Source organism: Eschrichtius robustus, chromosome 11 (assembly GCF_028021215.1).
Source record: "Eschrichtius robustus isolate mEscRob2 chromosome 11, mEscRob2.pri, whole genome shotgun sequence".
Lineage (NCBI taxonomy): Eukaryota > Metazoa > Chordata > Mammalia > Artiodactyla > Eschrichtiidae > Eschrichtius > Eschrichtius robustus.
The window spans coordinates 107812697-107822837 of record NC_090834.1 but is presented as its reverse complement, the minus strand read 5'-3'; positions in this window follow the sequence as shown (position 1 = coordinate 107822837).

The following is a 10141-nucleotide window of genomic DNA, read 5'->3' as shown; positions in this document are numbered from 1 at the left end:
GTATATGCCCAGTAGTGGGATTGCTGGGTCGTATGGTAGTTCTATTTTTAGTTTTTTAAGGAACCTCCATACTGTTCTCCATAGTGGCTGGTATCAATTTACATTCCCACCAACAGTGCAAGAGTGTTCCCTTTTCTCCACACCCTCTCCAGCATTTATTATTTGTAGATTTTTTGATGATGGCCATTCTGACCGGTGTGAGATGATACCTCATTGTAGTTTTGATTTGCATTTCTCTAATGATTAATGATGTTGAGCATTCTTTCATGTGTCTGTTGGCCATCTGTATATCTTCTTTGGAGAAATGTCTATTTAGGTCTTCTGCCCATTTTTGGATTGGGTTGTTTTTTTTTTGTTATTGAGCTGCATGAGCTGCTTGTAAATCTTGGAGATTAATCCTTTGTCAGTTGCTTCATTTGCAAATATTTTCTCCCATTCTGAGGGTTGTCTTTTGGTCTTGTTTATGGTTTCCTTTGCTGTGCAAAAGCTTTTAAGTTTCATTAGGTCCCATTTGTTTATTTGTGTTCTTATTTCCATTTCTCTAGGAGCTGGGTCAAAAAGGATCTTGCTGTGATTTATGTCATAGAGTGTTCTGCCTATGTTTTCCTCTAAGTGTTTGATAGTGTCTGGCCTTACACTTAGGTCTTTAATCCATTTTGAGTTTATTTTTGTGTATGGTGTCAGGGAGTGTTCTAATTTCATACTTTTACATGTACCTGTCCAATTTTCCCAGCACCACTTATTGAAGAGGCTGTCTTTTCTCCACTGTATATGCTTGCCTCCTTTATCAAAGATAAGGTGACCATATGTGCGTGGGTTTATCTCTGGGCTTTCTATCCTGTTCCATTGATCTATATTTCTGTTTTTGTGCCAGTACCAAACTGTCTTGATTACTGTAGCTTTGTAATATAGTCTGAAGTCAGGGAGGCTGATTCCTCCAGCTCCATTTTTCGTTCTCAAGATTGCTTTGGCTATTCGGGGTCTTTTGTGTCTCCATACAAATTGTGAAATTTTTTGTTCTAGTTCTGTGAAAAATGCCAGTGGTAGTTTGATAGGGATTGCATTGAATCTGTAGATTGCTTTTGGTAGTAGAGTCATTTTCACAGTGTTGATTCTTCCAATCCAAGAACATGGTATATCTCTCCATCTGTTTGTATCATCTTTAATTTCTTTCATCAGTGTCCTATAATTTTCTGCATACAGGTCTTTTGTCTCCTTAGGTAGGTTTATTCCTAGATATTTTATTCTTTTTGTTGCAATGGTAAACGGGAGTGTTTTCTTAATTTCTCTTTCAGATTTTTCATCATTAGTGTATAGGAATGCAAGAGATTTCTGTGCATTAATTTTGTATCCTGCTACTTTACCAAATTCATTGATTAGCTCTAGTAGTTTTCTGGTGGCAGTTTTAGGATTCTCTATGTATAGTATCATGTCATCTGCAAACAGTGACAGCTTTACTTCTTCTTTTCCGATTTGGATTCCTTTTATTTCTTTTTCTTCTCTGATTGCTGTGGCTAACACTTCCAAAACTATGTTGAATAATAGTGGTGAGAGTGGGCAACCTTGTCTTGTTCCTGATCTTAGTGGAAATGGTTTCAGTTTTTCACCATTGAGGACAATGTTGGTTGTGGGTTTGTCATATATGGCCTTTATTATGTTGAGGAAAGTTCCCTCTATGCCTACTTTCTGCAGGGCTTTTATCATAAATGGGTGTTGAATTTTGTTGAAAGCTTTCTCTGCATCTATTGAGATGATCATATGGTTTTTCTCCTTCAATTTGTTAATATGATGTATCACGTTGATTGATTTGCGTATATTGAAGAATCCTTGCATTCCTGGAATAAACCCCACTTGATCATGGTGTATAATCCTTTTAATGTGCTGTTGGATTCTGTTTGCTAGTATTTTGTTGAGGATTTTTGCATCTATGTTCATCAGTGATATTGGCCTGTAGTTTTCTTTCTTTGTGACATCTTTGTCTGGTTTTGGTATCAGGGTGATGGTGGCCTCGTAGAATGAGTTGGGGAGTGTTCCTCCCTCTGCAATATTTTGGAAGAGTTTGAGAAGGATAGGTGTTAGCTCTTCTCTAAATGTTTGATAGAATTCGCCTGTGAAGCCATCTGGTCCTGGGCTTTTGTTTGTTGGAAGATTTTTAATCACAGTTTCAATTTCAGTGCTTGTGATTGGTCTGTTCATATTTTCTATTTCTTCCTGGTTCAGTCTCGGTAGGTTGTGCATTTCTAAGAATCTGTCCATTTCTTCCAGGTTGCCCATTTTATTGGCATAGAGTTGCTTGTAGTAATCTCTCTTGATCGTTTGTATTTCTGCAGTGTCAGTGGTTACTTCTCCTTTTTCATTTCTAATTCTATTGATTTGAGTCTTCTCCCTTTTTCTCTTGATGAGTCTGGCTAATGGTTTATCAATTTTGTTTATCTTCTCAAAGAACCAGCTTTTAGTTTCATTGATTTTTGCTGTTGTTTGCTTCATTTCTTTTTCATTTATTTCTGATCTGATCTTTATGATTTCTTTCCTTCTGCTAGCTTTGGGGTTTTTTTGCTCTTCTTTCTCTAATTGCTTTAGGTGCAAGGTTAGGTTGTTTATTTGAGATGTTTCCTGTTTCTTGATGTAGGCTTGTATTGCTATAAACTTCCCTCTTAGCACTGCTTTTGCTGCATCCCATAGGTTTTGGGTCATCGTGTCTCCATTGTCATTTGTTTCTAGGTATCTTTTGATTTCCCCTTTGATTTCTTCAGTGATCACTTCGTTATTAAGTAGTGTATTGTGTAGCCTCCATGTGTTTGTATTTTTTACAGATCTTTTCCTGTAATTGATATCTAGTCTCATAGCGTTGTGGTCGGAAAAGATACTTGATACGATTTCAATTTTCTTAAATTTACCAAGCCTTGATATGTGACCCAAGATATGATCTATCCTGGAGAATGTTCCATGAGCACTTGAGAAAAATGTGTATTCTGTTGTTTTTGGGTGGAATGTCCTATAAATATCAATTAAGTCCATCCTGTTTAATGTATCATTTAAAGCTTGTGTTTCCTTATTTATTTTCATTTTGGATGATCTGTCCATTGGTGAAAGTGGGGTGTTAAAGTCCCCTACTATGATTGTGTTACTGTCGATTTCCCCTTTTATGGCTGTTAGTATTTGCCTTATGTATTGAGGTGCTCCTATGTTGGGTGCATAAATATTTACAATTGTTATATCTTCTTCTTGGATCGATCCCTTGATCATTATATAGTGTCCTTCTTTGTCTCTTGTAATAGTCTTTATTTTAAAGTCTATTTTGTCTGATATGAGAATTGCTACTCCAGCTTTCTTTTGATTTCCATTTGCATGGAATATCTTTTTCCATCCCCTCACTTTCAGTCTGTATGTGTCTCTAGGTCTGAAGTGGGTCTCTTGTAGACAGCATATATATGGGTCTTGCTTTTGTATCCATTCAGCCAGTCTGTGTCTTTTGGTGGGAGCATTTAATCCATTTACATTTAAGGTAATTATCGATATGTATGTTCCTATTCCCATTTTCTTAAATATTTTATGTTTGTTATTGTAGGTGTTTTCCTTCTCTTGTGTTTCTTGCCTAGAGAAGTTCCTTTAGCATTTGTTGTAAAGCTGGTTTGGTGGTGCTGAACTCTCTCAGCTTTTGCTTGTCTGTAAAGGTTTTAATTTCTCCATCAAATCTGAATGAGATCCTTGCTGGGTAGAGTAACCTTGGTTATAGGTTTTTCTCCTTCATGACTTTAAGTATATCCTGCCACTCCCTTCTGGCTTGCAGAGTTTCTGCTGAAAGATCAGCTGTTAACCTTATGGGGATTCCCTTGTGTGTTATTTGTTGTTTTTCCCTTGCTGCTTTTTAATATGTTTTCTTTATATTTAATTTTTGATAGTTTGATTAATATGTGTCTTGGCGTGTTTCTCCTTGGATTTATCCTGTATGGGACTCTCTGTGCTTCCAGGACTTGATTAACTATTTCCTTTCCCATATTAGGGAAGTTTTCAACTATAATGTCTTCAAATATTTTCTCAGTCCCTTTCTTTTTCTCTTCTTCTTCTGGGACCCCTATAATTCGAATGTTGGTGTGTTTAATGTTGTCCCAGAGGTCTCTGAGACTGTCCTCAGTTCTTTTCATTCTTTTTTCTTTATTCTGCTCTGCAGTAGTTATTTCCACTATTTTATCTTCCAGGTCACTTGTCCGTTCTTCTGCCTCGGTTATTCTGCTATTGATCCCGTCTAGAGTATTTTTAATTTCAGTTATTGTGTTTTTCATGGTTGCTTGTTTCCTCTTTAGTTCTTCTACATCCTTGTTAAATGTTTCTTGCATTTTGTCTATTCTATTTTTCAAGATTTTGGATCATCTTTACTATCATTATTCTGAATTCTTTTCCAGGTAGACTGCCTATTTCCTCTTCATTTGTTAGGTCTGGTGTGTTTTGACCCTGCTCCTTCACCTGCTGTGTGGTTTTTTGTCTTCTCATTTTGCTTATCTTACTGTGTTTGGGTTCTCCTTTTCACAGGCTGCGGGTTCGTAGTTCCCGTTGTTTTTGGTATCTGTCCCCAGTGGCTAAGGTTGGTTTAGTGGGTTGTGTAGGCTTCCTGGTGGAGGGGACTAGTGCCTGTGTTCTGGTGGATGAGGTTGGATCTTGTCTTTCTGGTGGGCACGTCCACGTCTGGTGGTGTGTTTTGGGGTGTCTGTGGCCTTATTATGATTTTAGGCAGCCTCTCTGCTAATGGATGGGGCTGTGTTCCTATCTTGCTAGTTGTTTGACATAGGGTGTCCAGCACTGTAGCTTGCTGGTCGTTGAGTGAAGCTGGGTCTTGTTGTTGAGATGGAGACCTCTGAGAGATTTTCGCCGTTTGGTATTATGTGGAGCTGGGAGGTCTCTTGTGGACCAGTGTCCTGAAGTTGGCTCTCCCACCTCAGGGGCACAGCCCTGATGCCTGGCTGGAGCACCAAGAGCCTTTCATCCACACGGCTCAGAATAAAAGGGAGAAAAAAATAGAAAGAAAGAAAGAAAGAGGATAAAATAAAATAAAATAAAGCTATTATAATAAAAAATAAGAAAAAAATTATTAAGAATAAATGTATTCAGAAAAAAAAATTTTTTTAATTTTTAAAAATAGATTTATTAATTTTTTATAGTAAAAAATAAGAGAAAAATTATTAAGAAAAAAATTTTTAATTTTTTAAAATAAAAAATATGAAAAAACTTATTAAAAAATTTTTTTTATTTCTAAGAATAGAAAATAAGGAAAAAGTTATTAAGAAAACATTTATTAGTAAAAAAAAAAAAAATAACACGGACGGGCCTAACCCTAGGACTAATGGTGAAAGCAAAGCTATACAGACAAAATCTCACCCAGAAGCATGCACATATACACTCACAAAAAAAGGAAAAGGGGGAAAATTAATATATCCTGCTCCCAAAGTCCACCTCTTGAATTTGGGATGATTCATTGTCTATTCAGGTATTCAACAGATGCATCACATCAAGTTGTTTGTGGAGATTTAATCCGCTGCTTCTGAGGCTGCTGGGAGAGATTTCCCTTTCTCTTCTTTGTTCGTACAGCTCCCGGGGTTCAGCTTTGGATTTGGACCCGCCTCTGCATGTAGGTCGCCTGAGGGCGTCTGTTCCCCGCCCAGACAGGATGGGGTTAAAGGAGCAGCTGCTTCGGGGGCTCTGGCTCACTCAGGCGGGGGGAGGGAGCGGTACGGAGGAGGCGGGGCGAGCCTGCGGCGGCAGAGGCCGGCATGACATTGCAGCAGCCTGAGGCGCGCCGGGCGTTCTCCCGGCGAAGTTGTCCCTGGATCACGGGACCCTGGCCGTGGCGAGCTGCACAGGCTCCCGGGAGGGGCCATGTGGAGAGTGACCTGTGCTCGCACACAGGCTTCTTGGTGGCGGCAGCAGCAGCCTTAGCGTCTCCTGCCCGTCTCTGGGGTCCGCGCTGATAGTCGCGGCTCGCGCCTGTCTCTGGAGTTCGTTTAGGCGGTGCTCTGAATCCCCTCTCCTTGCGCGCCGCGAAACAAAGAGGCAAGAAAAAGTCTCTTGCCTCTTCGGCAGCTGCAGACTTTTTCCCGGACTCCCTCCCGGCTAGCACCGAAGCCCGAGCCTCAGCTCCCAGCCCCGCCCGCCCTGGCGGCTGAGCAGACAAGCCTCTCGGGCTGGTGAGTGCTGGTCAGCACCGATCCTCTGTGCGGGAATCTCTCCGCTTTGCCCCCCGCACCCCTGTGGCTGCGCTCTCCTCCGTGGCTCCGAAGCTTCCCCCCTCTGCCACCTACAGTCTCTGCCCACGAAGGGGCTTCCTAGTGTGTGGAAACCTTTCCTCCTTCACAGCTCCCTCCCACTGGTGCAGGTCCCGTCCCTATTCTTTTGTCTCTGTTATTTCTTTTTTCTTTTGCCCTACCCAAGTACGTGGGGATTTTCTTGCCTTTTGGGAGGTCTGACGTCTTCTGCCAGCGTCCAGTGGGTGTTCTGTAGGAGCAGTTCCACGTGTAGATGTATTTCTACTGTATCTGTGGGAAGGAAGGTGATCTCCGCGTCTTACTCTTCCGCCATCTTGCCCCTCCCCCTCATTATTTCTTCAAACATTTTCTCCCTCCATGTTTATATGTCTCTCTAGAATTCCTATATGATTCAGATGTTAGCACCTTTACTTCTTTTTTTAAATTTTATTTATTTATTTTTGGCTGTGTTGGGTCTTCATTGCTGCACGCGGGTTTTCTCTAGTTGAGGCAAGAGGGGACTGCTCTTCGTTCTGGTGTGCGGTGGCTTCTCTTGTTGCGGAGCATGGGCTCTAGGCCTGCGGGCTTCAGTAGTTGTGGCTCACGGGCTCTAGAGCACAGGCTCAGTAGTTGTGGCACACGGGCTTAGTTGTTCCGTGGCATGTGGGATCTTCGCGGACCAGGGCTTGAACCCGTGGCCACTGCATTGGCAGGTGGATTCTTAACCACTGCGCCACCAGGTAAGCCCCAGCACCTTTACTTCTGTCTTCCATATCTCTTAGCTTTTCTTTTACATTTTTAAAATTCTTCAGTCCTTCTTTGAAGATTTTCTCAATCTGGTCTCTAATTGACTGATTCCTAAACTGTATCCCTTCTACTGTGTATCCTGTCTATTGTGTTATTTCAGCTCAAGATGAGTTCTCTAGCAGGTTTAAACTACAAGTGACGGTACTGGAATTTTCCTTAATAGAGAACTCTGGGATCCAGTGTCTAATACACTTTAGCAATAGCCCCCTGGGGGAGTGAGTAGACCAGGCTTCAAGGCCACTGAAATTTGCCCAGCACGCACGTGTCTATCACGTGCTGAGAGGATACTCGTGGGATTCTGGAGTGTGCACTGCTCAGCAGCAGGAAGAAGTTCACAAATGCAAAAGCCTTGGGGCCAGTAAGTACTGGAGGAATATAATTTCCAAAGCTGAGACGAATTCCATGGGGCTGAGTGTCAGGGCCCCTGCACACTGGTCTCGTCTGGTGACCCAGTTTAAATGTGGAATATGCTGCCTTCAATGTACAAAGAAGCCAAATTGGCGTAGGGCCTCTTTGTAGTTTGAGGAAAAGGACAGCAATTTGTCCTTAGTAGTTGCCCAGATATCCCCTTAGGAAATTCCTTGGGTTGCGGGACCCTGGATTTTGTCGTCATTCAAGGCCCAACCATCTCTGCTTACCTGTGTCTGAGGAGCACGTAAAGCAGTGTGGGCAGTTTCCTCAGTAGGAACCACTCTCGGAATATCATCGATGTGAGGGAAAGTCGGGACGCCAACAGTGGCTCATGTGCTCACGTGTGATGCATTGATGACATACTTGGGGAATCCAGAATCCCTATGGAATGTGTCAAGGCACATTGCACACCTTGCCTGGCGACATAGAGGAATAAACCGCTAGCAATGCCCAAGGCTGTCTCCCAAGTGGCAGCAATTTCTTCAGTTATTGTTACGATAGAATCTGGTGATGCTAAAATATCCACTTCATTAGGTAACCTTTGCTCGTTCACAGTGAGGTGCCAAGCACCTGAAACCCTTGTTTCTAGCCAGTGCAGCTTGTTAAGCATGGAGACAGCGCTGTGTATCACTCTGTTTTCATGAATTCTTGTATGAGAAGAGTACTCTTTTTCTTCCTGGGGTTCGAACTGCATGACCTTGGCCAAAGTGAGAGGGGTGTAATCAGTTCCTGGCTCTACACTCAGTCAACGTTCATAGAAGCTGCCAGCAGGGTCACAATAAGCATGTCCACCAGTAAGTCAGCGCTTGCCCTGGGTTGCAGCAGCCCAAACGGTCCACTCGGATGATACAATCCAGTAACACAGTAGCAGTCTCGGTCCAAGCATAGGGTGCAAGGGCCCCAAGAGCAATTGTGACTGGTTGGCCACTGGTAACAAGTTCCACAACCCGAGGGGAGTTCACTTACCCAGACGTTAGTCTTTCAACCCTCAGCACGCAGACTGGAGTATGTGCTCAAGAGCACTTGGAGAGTGGTGGGGAGCTGCCCTAGTCCTCTTCCAGTTCTAAAGGACCCAAATCAGGGTGCAGAGGAACTCATACAGCAGTATCTGCCCTGACTGATCTGTCTCACACAGAGCTTTGCGGGAGGGGGCCTCTGCAGGGAGGTCCTCCCCTTTTTCGGTTTCCCTTTCTGTCCAAGGCTGACAAATCAGACACATTTTGGGACCCCTCCTGTCTCCCCCCACCCCCGCAGGGGAGCATATATTGACACAGAGGGCAATTTTGCTTTTCTTCATGTCCCCAGAGCAGGTGTACAGAGGAGGGAAAGGGCAGGGGTCTGAGGAAGGGCAGGTAACGTGGTCTCACTGGGCAGGGGCATGTTAAGTCTGGCAGGTACGGGCCTGGAGTGCCAGCCTAGGGGGTTTTGATGGGAGTCACCTGAGATGGCAGGACCTGGTGCGTCAGGAGTCAGAGAGGGGGAAATGGGTGTCGCAGGAAGGGCTGGGACCCACCGGAGTGAAGACCCCGAGTGAGGCTGACTCCGACTACTCAGGGCGTTAGGGCCTTGGAGAAATGGCCCTGGGGGAGTGACTTTGGCTCTCACCTCGGCCCTGTGAGCGAGGACAGCCATCTCCATCCTATACCAAGATGAAGACATTCAGAGAAGCAGAATATGGGAGTTTATCACCAACAGACAGAACTTCTAGAAGACGAATTTCAGAAAAAAATGAAAATGACTCCAGAGGAGAGATCTGAGAGGCAAGAAGGAACGAGGAACAAGTTCATCAATGATGATGATGTCTGACTAGGGGGTGGTTCTTAGAAAGTCAAGATAAGGTCCTGGAGAATAAAAACACCTAAGAATAGGGACTTCCTTGGCGGTCCAGTGGTTAGGACTCTGCGCTTGCACCACAGGTGGCACCGGTTCCATCCCTGGTTGGGGACTAAGATCCCGCAAGCCATGCGGCCAAAAATAAAAAAATAAAAAATAAAAAAACTAACCCATGTAAGAATAGAGAGGGAGCAATCATAATTAAAGGGTTCTAAAGGCCTTGTATAGTTTGAAGGGAGATAGATCTATTGACCAAGTTTAGACTTTAATACATACGTTGAAATGTTAAGGGTAATCTCCGAAAGAATAGGAAGAGTGGATAACTTCCAAGCCAGTAAGAAGAAAAGGTGTTAAAAACTCAATCACTCAAAAAGACAGCAAAGGAGAAAAGCAAGAGAAACAGGACAAACAGAAAGTATTACTCGTATAGAACAGAAACTACTCTGTTTAAACAGAAATTTTCTAGACCATTTTAGGTGACTCATTGTGATGGTTAGTTTTGTGTGTCAACTTAACCGGGCTCAGGGATTCCCAGATGGCTGGTAAAACGTTACATCTGGTGTTATCTGTGAGGGTGTTTCTGGAAATTAGCATTTGGAGCAGTAGACTGAGTACGGAAGGGCCCCCTCACCAATGCAGGTGGGCCTCACCCATTGCACCCTGAGAGCCTGAGGAGGACGGGGGGGGGGCGGGGGCGCGAGTTTGCTCTGTTTGAGCTGGGACACCCGTCTCCTCCTCACCCCTCAGGCCTTCAGACTCAGACTGAGCCTCACACCACCGGCTTTCCTGGGTCTCTAGCTCGCAGATGGCGTATCTGGGGCTTCTCATAATCACATGAGCCAATTCCTATAATA